The sequence below is a fragment of the Dendropsophus ebraccatus genome, chromosome 6 (genome assembly GCF_027789765.1).
Source record: "Dendropsophus ebraccatus isolate aDenEbr1 chromosome 6, aDenEbr1.pat, whole genome shotgun sequence".
Classification (NCBI taxonomy): domain Eukaryota; kingdom Metazoa; phylum Chordata; class Amphibia; order Anura; family Hylidae; genus Dendropsophus; species Dendropsophus ebraccatus.
This window is the reverse complement of record NC_091459.1, coordinates 112,605,431-112,629,517: the sequence shown is the minus strand read 5'-3', so window position 1 is coordinate 112,629,517 and position 24,087 is coordinate 112,605,431. Positions and strand designations below refer to the sequence as shown.

Genomic DNA, 24,087 nt, shown 5'->3' with positions numbered 1-24,087 from the left:
CTGGAGTTAATGGGCCATGCCAGGTGTTAGGTGTGGTCCAGCATACAAAGCTGAGCTGAGCTGAGAGTGTGGGCAGTGAGAGATATTGTGTGTGCTCTGGTCTATGGGTGTGGAGTACATATATGTGACCTGTCTAGGAGGACTGGTTAGACCGTGTTCAGACTGCACAAGGACTATGTACAATGCAGCAACTGCTCTAAGGTGGTAGCAAACACCAAAAACTTGAACTTAGTGTGGGACTTCTGCCACTGTGCAAAAAGACCAAGCCGGGACTCAATGCTTATTTGCTGTGCAAGCATGAAGGTAATGCTGGATTTTTGTTCCATTTATTTTTGTAGTGTGATTAAACACTGAGAATTGAATCGTGAGCTGTCTGTGACCACTGCCTAGCTACTATACCTGAGCGACTCCCACACTATATACATATATTTATAAATAGATATATTGTGTTAAAACATTCACAATAACTACTCTGCCAGTTATTGCAGCCCCATGCACATGTACGTAAAGGAGTTTAAGAGTTTAAGTTTGAGTGACGTCATCGGGTAATGACATCTCCAGGCATCCGGCCATCGTCATCATTTAGCCTTGCTGGCAATTGCAATGATTGGCCTTGACCAATTACAATAAAAATGACAGGAGGAGTAAAAATGACAGCTCTCCTGATCCTGATCTCCTCCTGTGTGTGTGTTGGAAGAGTTCAGAGTTGGGAGAGAACACCAGAGCTGACATATTGTATAATACTCATGGTAACCCCTATTGATGCATCTAATAGTCACCTCCTGACCAGTATTACTGTTACTACTATTACTCTAAAAGTTGCCCCTGTTGCTTTACCTAACAGTCATCCCTGTCCCCTGTTGCTGTAACTAGTAGTGTCTCCTGCCCCTTGTTGTATATGATAATCCACCGTGCCCCCTCTTGCTGTCCTGTACCAGTCTCTATTGTCCTCCAGTTTTGTACTTATCACCCTTGTTATCCCTGTTGCTTTATGTAATCTTCACTGCTGTACCTAATCATTGCCCCTGTTGGTGTATCTGATTGTCGCGGCTGTAATACCATTTTAAAAACTTGAAGAACCTTTACCAAATAATGCCTACATAGATAAAAAATATTGTAAATGTGGTTTATTCTCTCATTAGTGTTGCGTGACTATCTTTGTTACACGCAGACCATTTAAAATCTAGAGAAATGCAATTTTTAATGACCTTTATGAGTTTTGCACAGAGCAAGGGTTAACATATCAACAAGAATCTACTGCTTACATGAAGTTCATGTCGCAAGGAAACAATCACACGGATAAGTTTAACCCCTTAACGATGGAGCCCAAAATTACCTTAAAGGCATTGCCAATTTTAATTTATTTATTTATTTTTTCCTCCTGGTCTTCGGTTCGGACCATCCCTAGCTATAACCCTTTTGTTTTTCCATCTATAGGGCCATGTGAGGGCTCTTTTTTTTTTTTTTTTTTTTTTTTTAGAAATATGTGTACTTTGTAATGGCGCCTTTTAGTCTACGATAACATGCACGATGGAACCCCCAAAATATTATTTATGGGGTGAAATTGGGAATAAAATACAATTCTGCAAATATGGGGGGTGGGGTGTACGTGTTTTAGCTTTTCTAATGTTTTACTTTTTTTTTTAACAGTAAATTGTTTTTTTTTTGCAAATCGGTGTGATTAAAATGGCCCTATTGTGACTCTTATAGTGCTTCTGTTTTTTCACGTATGGGGCTTTTTTGCGCCATGATGTTTAGCTTTTTACTAGTACCAGATTTATGTAGATGAGACGTATTGATCATTTTTAATTTTTTAAATAAAATGTAATTTAAAAAAATGATCAATTCTGGCTTTTTTTTTTTACCGCTTTTTGTTTACGCTGTTGACTGCGTAGGAACAAATTTTAATAGATCACACAATTATGCACGCTATGGTATATATTATGTTTTTTTTTTTTTTTTTTTATATGTTTTATTTATAAAATGGGGAGGTTGGGTAATAAAAATTCTATTGGGGAAGGGTTATGGCATTTTTATTAAAACTTTTTTAAAAATTTATTTTACACTTTTTACATCCACTTAGAGGACTTTAACATTATTCATTGCTGTGCCATAGCATAGCATTGATCAGTGTTTCCTGCGATCATTGCATAGAGCCTGCCTGTGGCAGACTCTATACACTGATCACTGATTTGACTGCAGGGAGGAAGGTAAGGGACTTCCAGTAGTCAGGAGGAGATATAATAGGCTCTTTGCTTGGTTTTGGGAGCAGGCCCGGACTGGTAATCTGGCAAGGCGGGCAAATGCCTGCTGGGCTGGCCAGATTACCAGTCCGTGGGCCGCATAATCGGAAAAAAAACAAACAAAAAAAACCAGCGCTGCGACCCGCTCCTGCCACCGCAGCCTGCTTCTCCCGGCCCGCTCCTGACGTGCTCCTCCAGCGGTGTTTGGAGGGGGCTGCGGTGGCGTGTCGCCCCGCCTGACCCCCCCCCCCCCCCGAAGTGCTGAGAGCCGCAGACGTGCCGCGCGCAGGGACGTCTGCAGCCACCTCCACCAGGCCCCCAGCGGTGAAGTCACCTCCCTGACACGCCGCTGAGGATCCGGAGGAGAGAGAAGAGAGGTTGCTGCTGGCGCCGCTGTCGTGGACCGAAGACTAGGAGGACGAAGCTGCTAGGGAGCGAGGTGAGGTGAGAATTTTTTTTTTTTTTTTTTTAACTCCTTCACATGTGGTCACACAGGAATGGCATGCATGGGGGCTATTCTATATGGGAGGGGGATGCAGGGGGCTATTCTATATGGGAGGGGGATGCAGGGGGCTATTCTATATGGGAGGGGGATGCAGGGGGCTATTCTATATGGGAGGGGGATGCAGGGGGGGTATATTGGAGGGGGATGCAGGGGGCTATTCTATATTGAAAGGGGGATGCAGGGGTCTATTCTATATAGGAGGGGGATGCAGGGGTCTATTCTATATGGGGAGGATGCAGGGGGCTATTCTATATGGGGGGGATGCAGGGGGCTTTTCTATATGGGGGGGATGCAGGGGGCTATTCTATATGGGGGGATGCAGGGGGCTATTCTATATGGGGGGATGCAGGGGGCTATTCTATATGGGGGGATGCAGGGGGCTATTCTATATGGGGGGGTGCAGCAGGGCTATTCTATATGGGGGGATGCACGGGTAGGCTATTCTATATAAGAAGGGGATGCAGGGGGCTATTCTATATGGGGGGATGCAGGGAGGGCTATTTTATATGGGGGAATGTACAGAAGGGGGCTATTCTATATGGGGGGTGCAGGGGGGGCTATTCTATATGGGGGTATGTACAGCAGTGGGGCTATTCTATATGGGGGGATGTATAGATAAGGATGTTGCTGGAGCATGACGCCTAAAATGTCTGTCTGGCAGATCCCGTGGAGAGGAGTCATGGCCAGAGAAGCCTTCATGATGGCCGGAGCCAGATGGAGAAGAAAAGGAAAAGTGGACGTCTCTTCATGCAGAGAAGACGCCTACTGTGAGTGACAGGATGTAACTGCACTATAATCACTTATAAGGTCTGCAGAACCTTTACACAGCTGGGATCTACCTTAGTATCAGGGGTGTCACACTCTGGCCCTCCAGGTGTTGCAAAGCTACAATTCCCATCATGCTTTAGCTGACCAGGCATGATAGGATTTGTAGTTCTGTAACAGCTGGAGTGTGACACCTGTGTTCTATTGTCGCTGTTCTGGGAGAATATTGGTCTTTATATAGTGGCTGTTATTTGGTGCCAGTATAGTGGCATTATCCAGTCACCGTATGCGGAGGGTAGTGGGCATGGTGTGATGGTATTACTCGTATTATTGGTAATATTAGTGTTGTATATAGTGGATTGTATTCAGTCACAGTGTAGCGGTATTATTCATTATGTGGTGGTAATGGCCGTGCTCATGGTGTGGTGATATTATTTGTTACTAATATACTGGTAGTATTGGAATATTGGTGGGTGTGCGTAGTAACAGTATGGCAGTAACGTGTACAGTATGGGGACATTTGCTTCCTGGTGTTATTAACTATGACAGTATTATCATGCACAGAAAATTCTTACCTATGTTACCATTATATATCCTTCAATTTGTCCTGGGGCCCTACTTATACCTGAGACTACTATACCAGCAGTACATGTATACAAAAAAAGAGATAGATAGATAGATAGATATCCAGTAGGAAATAGCTATCTAGCAGCTTATTATGTATCTTTGTTTACACATGAGATGACAACCAGCAGACACATTTTAATAATTAAAACTTTACTACTTATACCGCCATTATATGGAGTGCAGACATAGTCAGGATAAAAGGGATTTAAAAAATATAGTAAGTTTTGTCCAAAAACAGCACCACCCTGTCCTCAGACTGTGTGTGGTATTACAGCTTGGCTCCATTCACTTCAATGGAACTGAGCTGCAATACCTCACACAAACTGAAGAAGAGTGTGGTGCTGTTTCTGGAAGAAGGTGGCCATGTTTTTCTCCTTTAAAGGGAATCTGTGAGGTCCATACCAGGTCTAGGGCTGTAGATCTCAGCAGACAGGTGTGCGGGAGATATCACTGACAGGACCTTTAGTCCAGTGTAAACTTATATAATTGTCCTTTTCATTTACAACTAAAGCTTCACAACAGCAGCGGCAGCAGCAGCACCCTTTACATCCATCAGTCAGAGCAGGCAGGGGCGGGGCAGAAGGTACTGTGGCTCGGCTCCACATCTGACACTTCAGCTGGTAATGAAAAGAATGGTTATAGAGTTTTACACTGGACTAAAGGTCCCCTGGACCAACAGGTCACTGGACCAACAGGTTCCCTTTAAGGGCATGTTCATACCTAATCCATTGCGATTTTGATGCTTCTGATTTAATCAGTTGAAATAAACACATAAATATGCCGCATCAAATCCGCAGCAGATTATGTTATAGCATTATTTTTAGGTGCTGATGGTGGGGTTCACATGTTTAACCCTTTGAGGACCAGGCCCAAAATGACCCAGTGGACCACGCAAATTTTGATCTTAGTGTTTTCGTTTTTCCCTCCTCCCCTTCTAAGAGCTCTAGCACTCTCAGTTTTCTATCTACAAGCCATGTAAGTGCTTGTTTGTTACAGGAATAGTTGTACTTTGTAATGGCGTCATTCATTTTACCATAACATGTATGACGGAATCCCAAATATATTATTTATGAAGATATAAATAGGTGAAATCGTAAATAAGAATGCAATATGGTAATGTTTGGGGGGTTCCTGTGTCTACGTAATACACTATATGGAAACAGCGACATGATACTATTATTCTATAGGTCAGCCCGAACACAACCACATGCAGGTTACACAGATTCTCTAATGTTGTATATGTATTTTTTTATGAAATCCTTTTTTTTGGCAATTAAATATTAATAAAATGGGCCTATTGTGACGCTTATAACGGTTTTATTTTTTCACCTACCTGTATGGGGTGTCATTTTTTTCCGCCATGATCTCTAGTTTTTATTAATACCATCCATATTTGTGAAGATCGGGCGTTTTGATCACTTTTTATTGATTTTTTTTTTTTTATATATGATGTAACATAAAATCGGTAATCTGCGCACTTTTTACCCTCTTTTCGTGTACGCCGTTCTCCGTTCACAATGACGCTTGTTATATTTTAATAGATCGGACAATTACGCACGCTACGGTATATTATATGTTTATCCATTTATTTATTTTTATATGTTTTATTTATATAATGGGAAAGGGGGGTAATTTAGACTTTTATTGGGGGAGGGGTTTTGGGGTAGTGTAATAGTGTTTTGAACCCTTTTTTTTTTTTTTTTTTTTTTTTTACACATTTGAAGTCCCTTTGGGGGACTTTTACATACAGTACTTTGATTTATACACTGATCATTGCTATGCCATAGGCATAGCATTGATCAGTGTTATCGGCGATCTGCTCATTGAGCTTGCCTGTGCAGGTCGCCGATCGGACCGCACGGAGGCAGGTGAAAGACCTCCGGCAGTCCGTTTCAACGATCGGGACCCCCGTAGTCACACTGCGGGGGTCCCGATCGGTAAGTGACAGGGGACTCCCCCTGTCACTTACACTTAAACGCCGCGGTCGCGGCATTTAAGGGGTTAATGACAGCCGGCAGTGCGATCGCTGCAGCGTGTCATTACCGGTGAGGTCCCGGCTGCTGTTTGCAGCCGGCCCCCACCTGCTATGAAGCGCGCTCCGCTCCGGAGCGCGCTTCATAGCGGGAGAAACACCCAGGACGTAAGGTTACGTCATGGGTCGTCTGGGGACAGACTTCCATGACTTAACCCTACGTCCAGGGTCGTCTAGGGGTTAAGGGAGTAGTGGGGACACGGCTAAATGAAGCTGAATTTGCATCAGCGCGTATTTTACACCGCTATCCGTGATATGGTATGTGGGCTGCTGGGGTTTAATTGCCAGGGCTGATTTTAAGTCCCAGTCCGGCCCTGTTTGGGAGGATAACAATTTATAGTTGAAGAATTTTTTTTGTAAGATTTATTTTGCTGATACTCATTAAACATGAAAAAGAAGTTGATTGTAAATTGTACTTTCAAAATATTTATTTTAATATGAACAGGACAAGGTTGCAGTACCTTGCATAGTTTTTACAAATATAGACAGACATTGTAAACATTGGAGAGTGTAACCGCATGAGTTGTGGCTCTGCTGAACTGCCGCTAGCGATAATGAAAGTCACCCCAGAAAGCAGAGTATAAGGGGTAGCAGGTTTTCACCTGAGCCCACTCCAAGGTGGGTTGGACTTTCTGTGCCAGGCAACTCCTGGCTTGTATTACTAGCAGCGGCGGGCAGGGTGCAGCTGGAGACACACAAGCAGACAGACAGGACCACAGTAGGACTTACGGCTGGAACAAGGGCAGTAGTCACAGACAGCAGGAATCAGAAGAGCTGAGACCACAAATTAAGGGTTAGCATTCAAAGGATCCAATGGGGGCAGGGGACAGGGGCAGGAACATATAGGAAGTGCTTTAGTGTAATTAACCAACATTAAGGGTGCACTGCCCCTTAAATCTCACAGAGCCAGCATTTGCCCTAGGAAGCAGAGACAGGTGAGTCAGGCAGCGGTGGAGGAAGCAGGAGTACAGATGGTTAAGACACTCCAAGGGGCCAACGAGAAGACTCTACCGGGCCCTGGCAAGTGGGCTCCAGCGTCCATCTGGACAGAGGAGCTGGAGGAGCACAGGATCCCACCAAAACTGTGACAGTAGCACTCGTTTTGCCTCCCCTGCCTTCTTGCTTGTAAGAATGGCATGAGGCAGACAAAGTTTATAGCCAAATTGATGCACTTTAGCACCATTGGCCCAACTTGTAGCTTGGGATATTCAACTGCACACACTTGGCAGACAACCAGACTTTGTCAACAGGAGCAAAGGTTATGCCAGGTCTTCTCTTCTTTATACACTTAAATTCCACTGGACATGCACCACCCTTTCTCAGCATAACACTAGCCTAATGTCCATTTAACCAAACTTTTAGTCCATAATAATACCTTATATACAAAAAAGGGACCAAATATAATGACAAGAAATCTTTATTAATCAATAACACTGCTCATGATAAAAAATATAAAAAACTACATTACATAGTGTTTTATGGCAATCCAGATAAACTGACACAGTGAGATGGGTAGCATAGGCTCAAACAGGCAACTGCTCCGAAAGTGATCAGTGCAGTGTAAACATAGGTTATACACAGGGGGATGGGATAAGACCAAGTACAAGCTTCCCACAATGGGGACTATCTCCTAACTTCCACCCAAGAGAACCATAAACCCTGTGAGCCCGTAATCAAATCACCACTCACCCATGTCAGCGTCTCCGTCTTCTCTTCTTGTCTGCCTGTGACTTCATCCGACCAGTTCCATGCATAAGGAATTGGCTTGTCTGTTTCCAAATGGACGAAAAGTCTTTGACCAATTCATTCACGGCAAGTACATCAGAGAAAGTATTCAGAGGCAATGGAAAATGAGGATGTTGCCTGTAGACTATAAAGAATGGAGATTTGCCTGTGGAATTTGGGTCCAGGTGGTTATAGAAAAACTCAGTGATCCTGGCAGGTTGAATAACAGATAATTTTTCAGGATTTGATTAACTCTCTTCCAGGGAGAGGCACAAAAATGGGACATCTTGGAAAACCAGTCTGTAATGACCCAGATGACGATGTTGCTTGCAAAAGGAGGAAGGTTGGTGACAAAGTCCTAGGCAATATGCCCGCAAGGGCGATCTGGAATGGGCAAAGGCTGAAGCAGACTGACTGGTCTAAAACAAGTTGACTTCTTTGGGGCATAGCCACAGAAGCCATGTAGCCTTTGATGTTCTTGAATAGACTTGGCCATCAGTAGTGATGGTATATCAGCTGCCTGGCCCTAAAGGCTCCAGGATGCCTTGCAATCATGAAAAATAGCCCCATTCTCCTTCTTAGCGCTGAGAAGGCTACACTTTGCAGATGGACTTATTGCAGAATTGAGACAGCCACTGAAACCAGGTACTCAGAAGGGATACAGAAAAAAAGAAAAAATTGGTCAGCTCTCCTAGAACACTGTTCACACTAGGCAGGAGCACGTTGCCATGGCTGAAATTGCAAACACAGAAAAATACAACAGCTAGATACAGACCCACCACAGTCATGAAAATAGTTAAAGCAGCCCCTCCAACTGCCAAAAAAAATTCCCACAAAAATGTCTGTTGGTTACTATTTGCAAACACCGTAAACTGCCTCACCACGAAAAGGTGAGTAAAAAAAAATTCCCACAAAAATGTCTCTTGGTTACTATTTGCAAACACCGTAAACTGCCTCACCACGAAAAGGTGAGTCAAAAAAAATTCCCACAAAAATGTCTCTTGGTTACTATTTGCAAACAGCGTAAACTGCCACCTTATCGTGGTAAGGCAGTTTATGCTGTTTGCAAATAGTAACCAAGAGACATTTTTGTGGGAATTTTTTTTGACTCACCTTTTCGTGGTGAGGCAGTTTATGCTGTTTGCAAATAGTAACCAAGAGACTCATTATTTTTGTCGGAATTTTTTTTTTGGCAGTTGGGGGGGGGGGGGGCTGCTTTTAGCTATTTTCATGACTGTGGTGGGTCTGTATCTTGTTGCGGTGAGCTGTTGCATTTTTCTGTGTTTTTGTGTACTCAGAACGGATGATGTGACGAGTATTTTCCTCTAGCCCCATGATATCAGATGCCAATGAGAGAGCGTCGGCTTTTATGTTTTTCTGCGCTGGACAGAAGTGGATGACAAAGTTGAACGTGGACCAGAAAAGCGACCACCTTGCTTGTCTGAGATTAAGACTCTGATCTGGCTGAAGATAGAGGAAGTTCTTATGCTCTATGTGGATGGTGATCAGATGATTTGACCCTTCTTGGCCATTTCTCTAGAGCCAATTTGATGGCCAAAAGCTCTCAATCCCCAATGGTTTTGTTCCTCTCTCCAGGACAGTGTTGTAGAAGAAACTAGTTTCTAGTCTTCCCTGAGGAAACCTTCCGGGTGAGCACTGCCCCAGCGCCTACCAAGGAAGCATTCACCTACAAAAGTAATGGTTTGGACGTGACAGAATTGGTGCAGCGGTAAAGGCAGATTTCCATTCTATGGACGTTTGAATGACCCCTTACACAAGCACCATGGCTCCTTCAAACAGCCGAAACTTAGGGATGCCAAGAGAGTCAGACCCCCACCAATCTAAAACTGATGGCCTATTCTGGGGATAAGTAATACATTTTTAAAGGCTAAACAAAATTTATAAAAAAAAAAAAAAAATATTCAGTACCATAAGGCTATGTTCCCACAATGGGAAAATGATCCCTAAACTTCCCTCCACCAGTCAATAAAACCAATCCTTATATTTGCTTATATTTATATAGACTAAGAATTAGAGTTGCGCGAACCGGGTTCGAGTCGATGCGAACACGAACGTTCGGTATTTGATTAGCTGAACTCTAAGGTTGTCTGGAAAACATGGATACAGCCAATGACTATATCCATGATTTCCACATAGCCTTAGAGCTTTATCCAAGTTAAGCAGCCACCGCTAATCAAATGCCGAAAGTTCGGATGGACTCGAGCATGCTTGAGGTTTGCTAATCTCTACTAAGAATCCATTGTGGTATCCTTTGCTAATTTTCAACATTAAAATTGTTGTCATTTTGTGTCATGAAAATAAAGAAATGCATCCCATATTGTATCAAACTATTTCTCCTTAATTTGAAATATCCACTCTTCACACACTTGGGAAAAGTATTGAGGTACAAGAACGATAACCCCCCCCCCCCACACACACACACATAAATTGCCACATTTTGGAACTAGACCACAAAAGGAATTTGTCTAGTTGTGTAGTGGGAATTTTAGCCCCACAGTGCTTGGACAAAATTATAGGAAAGCTGGTAAAATGTTCATTTCTGGGTCCCCCTCCCCCCAAGTGTAATTTTAAAGACACACTTTTCCTGTTACACACACACACACACACACACACAAACGAAGAAGCAAACCCAGTAATTTTTCACCCGGTTTCCCTATGATCAGAAATATGCTCAGCATCTCTGCATCTTTATTCTGAAGCACCACCACAAAAGTACAATAAATTTAGGTTTATGAAACATTGAACATTCAGGGGCATTTTCTGACGCAGAGGGGCAACTTGCGCATAAATCTATTTGCAAATGCTTGTTTTGCACATAATTTATTTACAAGTGGGCTCTCGGCCCCGCTAGTGCTAGAGGGGCGGGGTGGGGGCATAATGGGGGTGCAATAGCATACAGAGGGGGCACAGCCTCTGTGTGTACTGCACTTAATGTTTTTCCAGTAAAAAAAATGTTAAGGAAACTTACAACAGTCCTAAGCTGGTGTAGGTGGTTCACTGTGTGCATACATGGAGGTGCTCCGGTGTGCACGGGATTTATGTAGAGGCATTGCGCCTGTACATAAATCTGGCAAACTTCGGTGCTGCAGAGACATTTTTAAGACTGGCGCAAAAAATGCTGGACTTAATAAATGTCCCCCCAGCGTTTGACGCCCAGTGGCTGGAGAAGATAAATGCAGCCAAGGGCTGCCTGAAAAACACAAATACAGCATATTGCTTTTGCTTGAATTACATGGGGCTCCTAATAAAATGTTAAGATGGCTTTAATAATCCGTTAGGGAACGGCATATTTTTCAAGGACAAATCTCGTAAAGTGACAGTTCCCAACTGAATTTATTTGCTTGCAGAAATAAGTGACAATGTTTATTCTTATGAGATAGCGTGACTGTGGTTCATACCTTCACCTACAATTGTTCTCATAAGTGATGAAAGATTCTGACTTGATTTGCTGTCATGCTACAGCCGGAAAATAAACAATGTCATGTTGATACTTTTCTTGGATAAGAGCTTTGATTTTGGCATATTATGAGAAAAGGGTTTTTAAACCCTTAGTGAACACAAATACGACTTTTAACGGCGGTAAATAATGGGCTTCATTTGCCAGTGACGTATGTATGTGATTGCTCTGAAGAGTGGGGGATCAGCTGTCCGTTTGACAGTATGAGAGCGGATCTCCCCCTGTAAGTATCTGGAGCGGAGAATCCTTTATTCCTTGTAGTTTAACCCATTAAATGCCGCTGTTAAATCATGACCGCGGCATGTAACGGGTCCCGGTGGCCACTGCGGGCATACTCATGTAATCGGGATGTCCTCTAATGTTCTCCATGGTAATCCCCGGGGACTATTGAAGCCCCCGGATTACCATGTAAATGCCCAGAGGCATGGCATGTGCAGATTGCCTGTCAGCATAATGCTGACATATACATAATGATGACATATACAGTACATTGCACCACAGTAGTAGTGCAATGTATTGTATCAGTGATCAAAGATCAATGTTTAGTATTACACTAGTGGAAAAGTAAAAAAAAGGTTTGCACGAAAACACAACTCCCCCCAGCCCTGAATAATAAAAACAAATTAAACTCCCTATATACAAGAAACTGTTAAATCAAAACATCTCAAAAACACGAAACCTATACATGTTTGGTATCGGCAAGTCCGTAACAACCCAATCTATAAAACTATATCAATAATTAGGCTGGGTTCACACTACGTATATTTCAGTCAGTATTGTGGTCCTCATATTGCAACCAAAACCAGGAGTGGATTAAAAACACAGAGGATCTGTTCACACAATGTTGAAATTGAGTGGATGGCCACCATTTAATGGCAAATATTTGCTGTTATTTTAAAACAACGGCTGTTTTATTGAAATAATGGCCCTTATTTACTGTTATATGGCGGCCGTCCACTCAATTTTACCATTGTGTGAACCGATCCTTTCTGTGTTTTTAATCCACTCCTGGTTTTGGTTGCAATATGAGGACCACAATACTGACTGAAATATACGTAGCGTGAACCCAGCCTTATATCGCATGACACATGTAAAGCTTGGTATCAATAAAAACTAAACATCTTCTTGCAAAAAATTAGCCCCAAACCAGCTCTGTTGCGCAAAAGATAATAACGCTATGGATCTTGCAATGTGGCAATAGTTTTTGGTATTATTAGTTAAAAAAAATCTATACAAATTTGCTATTGCTATAACCATAGTGACCCAGAGAATACATTTTCTTATTTTTACTGTACACTAGATAGAGTTCTAAGTTTAATGGCCTGTCAGACTGCCCCCTTCACATTCTGCACTAAGGAGCCTAGCTATTGAAAAGAGCATTTTAACATCTACCATGAAGGCAAAGCCCGCTACGTGACTCAATGTATGGACTACATCATCAAGTGTAAACCAGAAGTTTACCAGACTAAATTTCATCAATGTACACTGCTCTTATCACCTCTGTACATAGTCAAAGATGCATTTACAGCTTTTTTCATATAGTAAATATACAGATTGGGAAGAAAAATGTGCACGACAATGACATTGATGCATACACCTTTTATGTAACCATGACATGCTCGCATTTCTCCCGGTAAATTATTGCAATTCCACATTGATTGTTATACTCATGTTTATGTCCTTTGTGTGTATTATACCAGCACCAAAAAAATTAAAGCGAAAAAGCCAAAAATGATGCAATTTTGCTAAACATTTTGTTGACCTTGGTAAATGAGTGGCGTAAAATGTCACTTTCTCTCAGGACAACAGTGGATATTGGTGGACCTGTGGCATCAAATTAAGTTTTCTCCTTGGACAACAATGGACGTTGGTAAATCAGTGGTGTATATTTACCTGTTCTCCATGGACATCATTGGATCAGCAGTGTAAAATGACATTTTCTCCCAGGACAGCAGTAGACATTGTAAAGCGGCAGCCCCATCAGAAGCAATGTCTCAGTTCTAGAAGGCTCTAGAATAGACGACTGGACATGGCAACATCAGCACTCTGACTCTCTTCGACCCTTTTTATCTTAAACCCCTTCACATCATTAATAAGTATATACACATTCCTACTGCACATGCCCCGTGCAGTAGGAACGTATATATATATAGATATAGACTGAAGGGGCTTTAAATGTGTGCGTAATCACTCCAATGTGGTACTTATGACAATATGACAGTAGCGTAACTTGTTGAGTTTATATTTTTAGAGGCATAAATTAAAGCTGATTGTCAAACACCCCCAACTGATAGCAGAGACGGGATATGCACTCATGGTACAATAACGTACCATCTGCACATGACCATTTCCATAGTGCGGCTCACCTATTAACACAGGTAAAAACTGCACATACATCTCCATCTCCATGTCGGTTTAGCAAGGTTGGTCCTTGATTCTGTCAAACCTACAAGTTTAGCAGGAAAAAACGTTTACACTCGTCTGTGGGGGCTGCATTTGGACAAATTCATTCATGAATGCTCAGGGGTAATTCTGATACGTAGTAAAGGCCTCTGTCCACATCAGGTCAGTCATGTGTTTTGTAGCTTAGTGACAAGTTCATACAATAAAGCTTCACATGATAAGAATGGTAAAGGTTGTGTATATAATGGCTCACTTTAAAGCATTCCTTTGTTAAAAAATAAATATTGAGATTGATAAACATTGCATAGTGCTAACAAGAAAACTATAACTACTTTAATGGTTTACTTTATTTCTATAGGCCGAATTCACGCAGTATATGACAGTGAACGTTCTGTGACAAGGCCGTGTCACAGAACGGTCGCTGTCTGAGAAGTTCATCCCCGGCCAAATGAACGTCATTTCTTTTTAATTGGCATTCAGGTGTGCCTGCATTCCAGTTAACCATAGTAGAAAAGGTAAAGTGCGGCCAGAGCCGCACTATACATTGTCTGCACTGTCAGTTTATGTGGCCGCTATTCAATGAATAGCAGCCGCACAAAACTGCCATATCAATTTTCTGTGTGGCCAAATAGTATCCCGGCCAAAGTGTATACAGAGTGTATACACTCCGGCCTAAATTCCATAGACTTTCATGCGATTTGGTCACTTCATTAATGCTTTGTGACCGAGGACATTGGCGCCCGGATGTCCAGGTAAAATTAATGCAATGTTCCTCCCTTCTAAAAGCCACATTGCTTTTATTTTTCCACCTACAGGGCTGCTTGGGATGTCATTTTTTGCGCACAGCTGCGGGGGTTCCGATCAGTCAGTGACAGGTGGTTACCTGGTTAACCTGTCACTGACCTACTTAAACGCTGCAATAACTATAGATTGCAGAGTTTAAGGGGTTAATGACATCGCAGCTGGCTGTCATTATTTCCGTCCCTGGACACACTGATGTGTGTGGGACCGCTCACACTTTAGGGGTCCCATACACATCAAAAGCCTCTGAAGTCAGGAACATTTATATACACGCTGCATCAGCAGGAGGAACATATATAAACATATTGCTGAAGTAAAGGGGTTAAATAACGGCCGTTGTTTCAAACCTGCAACAACGGCCATTGTTTAATGAATTTATATGTGTGTTAACTTAGCCTAGGGTTATTCACAAAAAGCATTTTAAGGGACTATAGTATTAATAAAAGTTACATTTGAACCTTTTCATGATGCAGACAGCTTTAACATTTTCACTTCATTTTTTTTCCTCCTTGTCTTTAAAAAACCATAGCTCCTGCATTTTACCACCTACAGTCTTCTTTTTTGCAACACCAATTGTACTTTGTAATGACACCCTTTATTTTTCCATAAAATATACTTTGAAATCCCCTCCCCCCCCTTGACCTACGTGTCGTTTACTTCATCATTAGCAAAACGCATACGTCGGGCTGTTGTGCCGGAAGGGGGTAAGATCTCGGTGTTGGCCTGTGGTGCTCACTTGCATTTTGTATGTATGGTTGCATATGGGTTGACTTCAATTATATAAGTGTGGAAAAAATTTTATGAGAAATACCTTTTCAGTAGTACTTGCTGTCTTGACTCCAAGAACGTATACTCACAATGCTCATCTTGAATGCAACATTTTTAATTGGGCTCTCATACAGGATATGGGTTAACTAACTTTACTCAGGTTGGTGCTCCTTACTCCTTTGGTGACTACTTATTTATACCACTATAAGGTATTTTTGGCAGGACTTTCTTTGGGGTTGTCATTTACCAATGCAGTAGACGTTTAAAATAAAATAAAAATAACAAATTTAAAATTGAATTAAAATTCTAATTATAATTGAATTAAACTCAAAATTAAATTGTGATAATTGAAACTGAAATAATGGTGATGGTACTTAAACTAACTTAGGAGACAAAGGATACTTGAAGAGGGATTGGAATGTGTTTTATTAGAATGTGAAATATTTTATTAGAAAGATTTCTGATTTTCTGCCGCTGATGCACCAATGTCCACTGCTATCCTGGGAGAAAATTGATATTACACCAAGGTCTACAGCTGTCCATGGTGGATACTAAAAAGGTTAATGAGAGGCGCGATTATATTCTGGACATTTCATATCTTAATAATAATGGTAGGCTCCCCAGAAATTATATATTTTGTTTATATAATATTAAAAATACAAAAAAAAAAACAGAACACGGTATCAATTATGCAAACAGTATAAAGAATAAAAAAAATGTTAACATAAAAAACATAAGACTAAGACTATCTACAGTATATCTTACTTTAAGCAATGCACGGCCCTTGCATGCTTGAACGCTACCTGACAGCACGTGATCCTGCCACACATACATAGCCAGTCCACAACTAACCACATCCTGGGGGGACTACAGCAGCGGTGAGCGGTGGTCATCCACCATATGATAACCACACCATACTATGAGGACATGTATCATCTGTAATATCGCCTACTAATAGGACTTGGCCCAAATAATATAGATACCACCTGTTTCATTTTTAGATATAAGTACATACATCTCAGAGACTGTATACACAGCATGCAAGGGCCCTGCATTGCTGCAAATAAGATATAGATAGTCTTATTCTTTTTATATTTTTAATATTTTATATGCATTTTTTTATACTGTTTGCATAATTCATACCGTGTTCTGTATTTTTAATATTATATAAACAAAATATATAACTTCTGGATAGCCTACCATTATTATTAATACTACAATCACATTATTGACTGGTTCTAGCAGGTACAGAACTAGGTAGTGCACTCGAAGTATTATATATCAATTGATCCACATACCTCAAGGTTGAGCTTGCCATTTTTATTCTACATTTCATATTTTACTGTATAAAGGGTTTCTTGGTGGTCTCACCCATCAAGAATTAGTTTACTGCTGGTGGACAGTCTCATGGGTGGGACTTCACAACTATCAAGCCTCATATCCCCGCCTACATCAGCACTGTAGGCTCCACCCCTCAGTGATGTCATCAGTGCTCAGGCCCAGACCCTCTCAACGAAATAATCGCAATGAGCCGACCTACAGACATAGTCCCTTGGTAAAGTATGAAATGTCCATAATATAAGCTTAAGACGGGTGCTGAAAACTCCTTATAAGGAAAAGGGGGGGGGGGGGGGGACAATATCACTTTAATTCACTTATTTATATATATGAATTTCTCTTTATGGTCCTACCTGGAGTTAACACTAGGCATAAGAAAAGTTGGCAGACTAGCTGTATTGTTTGTACTTTACTTGCATCATTCATCAATTTTTTTGGTTTGCCACTACAGTTTTTTTTACAGAATATAGTCCCATATTGTATGTATACTGTACATAGTCTGTGGCACTGAGGCACAGCCCATATTACAGGCTGTTGCCGTCTTTTGTGATTTTTTTTTTTAGTGTTTTTAAATTTCTCTAGCCGGTGTAATAAAGCTATTTTACTACATTTTTGGACTGCACTGATTTATGTGTATACCCTATATTCTCCTGTCTTTCTTTTTTTTTTTCTAATAATCCCTCACTGTCAGAGCTGCTGCTGTTGCTCCTCTTCACAGTCCCTTCGCTGCCTACCATAACCCTGTAGGATCCCTCCATCCCCTGTCACCACATGCTCTCTATTCTCTCCTCCTTACACAAGGTATGCAGGACAGTGAAGTAGAGGAGGGGCTTTCAGCAGCAGCAGTGTGCAGGAAGAGAGAGGAGAACCAGCCCCGGTCGGGAACAGTATCCAGTTACTAAGTGGGCCCTATAGGAGCAGGGGGCCCGCACTTCCCAGGTGTTAATACCGCCTGGGAGGCCCGCTACAGATGTGTGCCATGCTGAGTTCACACTTAAAGAGTCACTGTCGTATTTTTTTTTTTTTTTGCAGAAATCAATAGTCCAGGCGATTTTAAGAAACTTTGTAATTGGGTTTATTAGCCAAATCTGCCATTATCTGCATGTAAAAAGCCTTTTCCCAGGTCCCCCCCTCCTTCCTCTTTTTCATCCACTCTGAAAAATCTGAAAATTGTGACTTGTTGCAGGAGTCGTACCCTGTCTGCTCTAGGGAGAGGGGAGGGGGGAGGAGGAAGGAGGGAGTTAGCCGGCAGCAGAAAGCAGATAACAGAGGATTACAGGCAAGGAGCTGGGTGACAGCTGTAATCTGAGCTCAGACTGGTCACTGGTGACTGTCACAGGAGATATCCCGTGAGGGATTTGTAGATTAACTCTTTGTTGTCCTGTTTTGGTCTTTTCTTTAGCTCTCTCCATAGGAGAACAATGAAGACAGGGGGGAGAGCTTCAAACTGCTTTTTCATGATAAAAATTCATTTTTCGGATAATAAACCCAATTACAAAGTTTCTTAAAATCGCCTGGACTATTGATTTCTGCAAAAAAAAAAAAAATTCACGACAGTGACACTTTAACCCTTTAAGGACATGGCCCATTTTCGTTTTTACGTTTTCGGTTTTTCCTCCTTGTGTTTAAAAGGTCATAGCACTTGCATTTTTCCACCTAGAAACCCACATGACCCCTTATTTTTTGCGTCACTAATTGTACTTTGCAATTACAGGCTGAATTTTTGCGTAAAGTACACTGCGAAACCAGAAAAAAATTCAAAGTGTGGTGAAATTGAAAAAAAAAACGCATTTCTTTTATTTGGGGGAAATGTGTTTTTACGCCATTCGCCCTGGGGTAAAACTGACTTGTTATGCATGTTCCTCAAGTTGTTACGATTAAAACGATATATAACATGTATAACTTATATTGTATCTGATGGCCTGTAAAAAATTCAAACCGTTGTTAACCAATATACGTTCCTTAAAATCGCTCCATTCCCAGGCTTATAGCGCTTTTATCCTTTGGTCTATGGGGCTGTGCGAGGTGTCATTTTTTGCGCCATGATGTGATCTTTCTATCGGTACCTTGATTGCGCATATACGACTTTTTGATCGCTTTATATTACATTTTTTCTGGATTTGATGCGACCAAAAATGCGCAATTTTGCGCTGACGCCGTTTACCGTACGAGATCAGGAATGTGATTAATAGTTCGGGCGATTACGCACGCGGCGATACCAAACATGTTTATTTATTTATTTGTTTACTTTTATTTAAAACCTGGGAAAAGGGGGGTGATTCAGACTTTTATTAGGGGAGGGGGCTTTTTACTATTAACAACACTTTTTTTTTTTTTTTTACACATATACTAGAAGCCCCCCTAGGGGACTTCTAGTATATACACTTGGATCTCTCATTGAGATCTCTGCAGCATAGATATGCTGCAGAGATCCATGAGATCGGCACTCGTTTGCTTTCGGCTGCTGCAGCCGAAAACGAACGAGTGCCGAGCCGAGGACGGCGCCATCTTGGACGCGTCCCCGGCCGGCATCAGTAACGGAGATCGCTCCTCCGGGACAAGGTCCCGGAGGAGCGATCTCCCCCACTAGACCCCAGGGAAACGTTGCCTCCGGTAATCGGAGGCAGCTGTCAACTTTGACAGCTGCCTCCGATTAGCTAATTAGCGGGCACGGCGATCAGACCGTGCCCGCTAATAGCAGCGGTCCCGGGCTACTCGCGGCACCCGGGATCGCGGCACTTCAAAGCGGGGCCGCCGCGCGGCCCCGCTTTGAAGTGCTAGTGCGGACATATGACGTACCGGTACGTCATATGTCCTTAAGAGGTTAAGAGTCTGAACCTGACGGGCCCCTCTATTGACCTGGGCTTTGGGCAGCTGAACAGGCTGCACAAGTGATATGTCCACCTCTGGCAGTAGCAATCACAGTAGTAGTATGTTTTTAACATACAGGCACTTAAAAATCACATGTTGCCAACCCAACTGGGCCTAGGCTGTCTAACTGTCCCTACTTTGTAAACTGCTGATACTGGTGTGGTGAACCAGAAATTCTAGATGTTGTTTGCAAGGCAATTTTTTTTTTCTTTCAGTAACTGTTATCTTAATTAAATCTCAGAATGTTGTTGGTGCTCTCCTGTGTTTTTTTTCATAGGCTTCCTATACTATGTAAAGGATACCAGAAAAAAGTGCCTAGCTCCTGGCACTGCTGGAGCATGCGGACAGCCCCCAGACAACTCCAATGGCATCCCTGGTAATCGGCCTGGTGCAGGGAGCGCACCAACGGCGACCCTGATGATCGCGGCCCGGCCAGTTGCTAGGGGCTCAGTGGCTCTTCTGTATGTTGTAGGCATGGCCAGGGGCTTCACCGCCCCTGGACAATCGCCACAGGTGCCAAACAGGCACAGCCAGTCAGCCTGGAGCTGGAGACTTAGCTCCAATTACATCTGGGGCTGGGACTCCAGGCTCCATAAATATCCTCCCCTGTTGTTGTACCCTGCCTGCGATAGAGCCTCAGTACCTGAGTGATTTCTTGACCTAGCAATTGCTTTGACTTGTGATCCTGGTTCTATGTTTTGGCTTCAGTTTTTGACTACTTTTCTGACTACGATTTGTACTGCACTGACCCATTGTGGTTGGCTTAGATTTCCGACTTTGCTCAAATTGTGTTTGTCTGTCTTGTCCTTGTTTTGTTTCACACATGTGCAGGCAAGGGAATGTTGACCAGTTATCCGCTGCCATTTAGGGCAGTCAAGGAAATTAGGCAGGGACAGCGGGGAAGGTGCCAGTGTCAGGGCTCACCTGCCTTGTGTCTATCAGTCCCCCCTGACAGAAACTGGATGATGATGCTGATGTGCAGTGTCAGACTGGGGTACCTGGAGCCCACCATAGGAAATGATCCGCTCTTTCCCTGGATTTATCTGTATCTGTGACAAATCCTTTCTGAATAACATTTTCAGTCGAACTAAAACTCTCAGAAGACCCTCCATTTATAAAACTGTCAGGGTATGCTGGGAGTTGTAGTCTCTGAGAGGATAACACTTTAAATAAATCACTGTGTGCAGAGTCTCCTGGTGGCTGCAATCTGTGGGTGACAAGCATCAGCCCTGAAGGTCCAGCAATAAATCTGTCTACAGTGGCAGTTACCAGAGGATTGTACTACTGTACTACAACTCCCAGCATATCCTGAGGGATTACTGACCAGATCCTGTATACTGACCAATATTGCCAATCATACCAGTATACAAGGGGGAAATATTACCACCACACCACAGCTACTACCATCACCACCATATTGTTACTGTCCAAATCCAGTACACTAAGACCAATAAAACACAGCACCAGATTCAAAAGTAAATAATTCCACCACATACTGACTAACAACACCACATACTGACTAATACCACAGCATACTGACTAATGTCACCACTGCTACTGAAGAAAATCCACTGTACACAGATCACTATCACCTCATCCAGTCATATAGAGGTAGAGTTAGCTCTACACAGGTTCTATATAACAACCTAAGAAAAAAAGGAAAGTACTAAACCAGCACACCCAAAATGAAGTATCAAAAAATATATAATTTTATTTAAGCACAAACATGAGACATAAAAACATTTAAAAACATACAATCATAGTGCTAGCCACAATAAGCTGCACTAAAACCTCTGTCCACAAGATGGCAGTGGTATATTGCCCATATCCCACAATAAGGAAAACAATATAAAAATTCCTGCATGTGGAGGTAAAGTGCAAGTAAAGAAAAGTAGGGTATCAATAATACATAATATCCTGTCACTACCTTCTACATGCAGAAAGAGAGCCTCAGTGCAAACAATATAAATGCCAAAGGCTATCCTATACAACCTGCACCGCGGCCAATATGATGGGGACAGCTGGAGAAGAACCGTCCAACGCATTGCGTCGCACAGTGCGACTTCGTCAGGGACCTTGGTTCTATACACTATATACATTACAGTGCAGATATATCAGGTGACTCACAGGGGACGTCTTCTCTAATTGGAGTTCTTCCCTTTTCATCATCTTCTTCTTCTGCCCTGGGCAGTTATAAGAACTTCTCCAAGCCATGAATCCACAGAATCTGCTAGACAAACATATTAGGCTCCTCATACTGGCTCCATCCTCATCTCTCTACGAACTGCACATCTGTATTGGCCCCTTTACACCCTTATTTAGTGGGTAGGCTGACTATGTGATCTCCTTATAGTTTATGCTCTCCCCCTGCCCGTATACCCTCCTTTAAAGATGCCCCCTGTATTATCCCCCTTATAGATGCTCCCTGTGTTGTCCCCCTGTATTATCCCCCATATAGAGAGTCCCCCCCCCCCCTGTATTACCCCCCTTATAGATGCTTTCCCCCCTGTGTTATCTCCCTTTATAGATGGTCCCCCCCCCCGTGTTTACCCCCCTATAGATGGTTTCCCCTGTGTTATTCCCTATATAGATGGTCTTCCCTGTGTTATTCCCTATATAGATGGTCTCCCCCCGTGTAACCCCCCCTTATAGATGGTTCCCCCCCCCGTGTTATCCCTCTTATAGATGGTCTCCCCCCTGCGTTATCCACCTTATAGATGGTCTCTGCCCCCGTGTAACCCCCCTTATAGATGTTATCCCCCTTACAGATTGTCTCTTAAGAGCGAATATGTCCCTTTAAGAGCAAAATGGGTCCCTTTAAGAGCGACCTGGGTCCCTTTAAGAGCTACCTGGGTCCCTTTAAGAGCAAAATATGTCCCTTTAAGAGCACAATGGGTCCCTTTAAGGGCGAAATATGTCCCTTTAAAAACAAAATGGGTCCCTTTAAGAGCGAAATGGGTCCCTTTTAAGAGCGACCTGGGTCCCTTAAAGAGCGAAATGCGTCCCATTAAGAGCGACCTGGGCCCTTTAAGAGCGAAATATGTCTCTTTAAGAGCGAAATGGGTCCCTTTAAGACCGACCTGGGTCCCTTTAAGGGCGACCTGGGTCCCTTTAAGAGCAAAATGGGTCCCTTTAAGAGCAACCTGGGTCTCTTTAAGAGCAAAATATGTCCCTTTAAGAGCAAAATTGGTCCCTTTAAGAGCGATTTGGGTCCTTTTAAGAGTGAAATGGGCCCCTTTAAGAGCGACCTGGGCCCCTTTAAGAGCGACCTGGGTCCTATAAAGTGACCCAGGTCGCTCTTAAAGGGATCTATGTAGCTCTTAAAGGGACGGGACCCAAGTTGCTCTTAAAGGGACCCATGTCGCTCTTAAAGGGACGGTACCCAGGTTGCTCTTAAAGGGCCGGGACCCAAGTTTCTCTTAAAAGGAAGTCACTGGTAAAGTGGCGCTCTGGAAGTCACTGGTAAAGGGGCGCTCTTTTCAAGCACTATGTTTTTTCCTGGAAATGCAAATCTAGTTACACTTTCAATCCTTTAAAGAGTCTCTAAGAGAGAGCAAGTGCGGTAGCCTGTCTATTAAAAAGACCTGGTCAATCCTGCCTTCATAAAGGCTACAACATCCAAGGAAGGTAGACAGTACTGGTGAAAGGCCTGGTCAATCCTGCCTTCAAAAGGCTACAACAAAATCCAAGCAAGGTAAAAGCTACTGGTGAAAGGCCTGGTCAATCCTGCCTCCAAAACAGCTAAAACATCCAAGGAATGTAGAAGGTGCTGTTCCGCAGTTTGAACACCGCCTGTTGGCGCTTACCCACGGCAGTGCTGCTGCGCCTAAAACTAAAATAGCCGGATTATGGCTAGATTTAGCCTCACACCCTCATGCAGTTGTGCGTGAAAGGCATATCTTTGGAGGTAGGGACGAAGAATAACAATACAGTCGTCTTAAGAGGCCCCGTAATTTTATTAAAAAGACCTGGTCAATCCTACCTTCAAAACGGCTACAACATCCAAAAAAGGACTGGAAGGTACTGGTGAAAGGACGGCAGAGGACACCCGTAAAATGACATCCACAGATAATATGGTTTGAAATGGACAAAACAAGGATGCTAAATTGAATTTGACTGTAGCAGTTGGGGTAAAATTCCCTGCATCATGTGACTCACCACTTTTCCTCCCACCGCTGTTTTGAGTTTGAATTTGACTTTCAATTTGACTGTAGCAGTTGGGGTAACATTCACTGCTTCATGGCAGGCAGTGGCAGTGAGGACACAGGGAACCATTCAAATACAGGTAGCATATGAACAACCCAAACACTTTGCCTGACACAGCATGGCGGTGAGGACTTGGAGAACTATTAAAAGTGAGGTAGCAAATGAGCCTCCCAAAAAACATTCCCTGCATCATGTCACTCACCACTTCTCCCCCCACCGCTGTTTTGAGTTTGAATTTGACTTTGAATTTGACTGTGGCAGTTGGCGTAGCTTTCCCTGGTTGACTTAAGTAAATGCGCACAGATGCGGTGCACCTTGGTGAGAA

General features: G+C 42.8%; 1 protein-coding gene across 2 annotated transcripts in view; it reads left to right on the top strand.

Moving 5' to 3' along the window:
• Nucleotides 1-26: 26 nt before the first annotated feature.
• The window catches only part of LOC138795011 (alpha-1,4-N-acetylglucosaminyltransferase-like), a 31,508-nt gene continuing 7,447 nt past the window's right edge, over nucleotides 27-24,087 (top strand). The window contains exons 1-2 of one of the 2 annotated variants that reach the window (XM_069973954.1): nucleotides 27-303; nucleotides 3,410-3,515. The gene's annotated coding sequence lies outside the window, so the exon portion shown is untranslated. The remainder of the gene's footprint in view (nucleotides 304-3,409; nucleotides 3,516-24,087) is intronic. The other variant, XM_069973953.1, reaches the window with a different exon arrangement.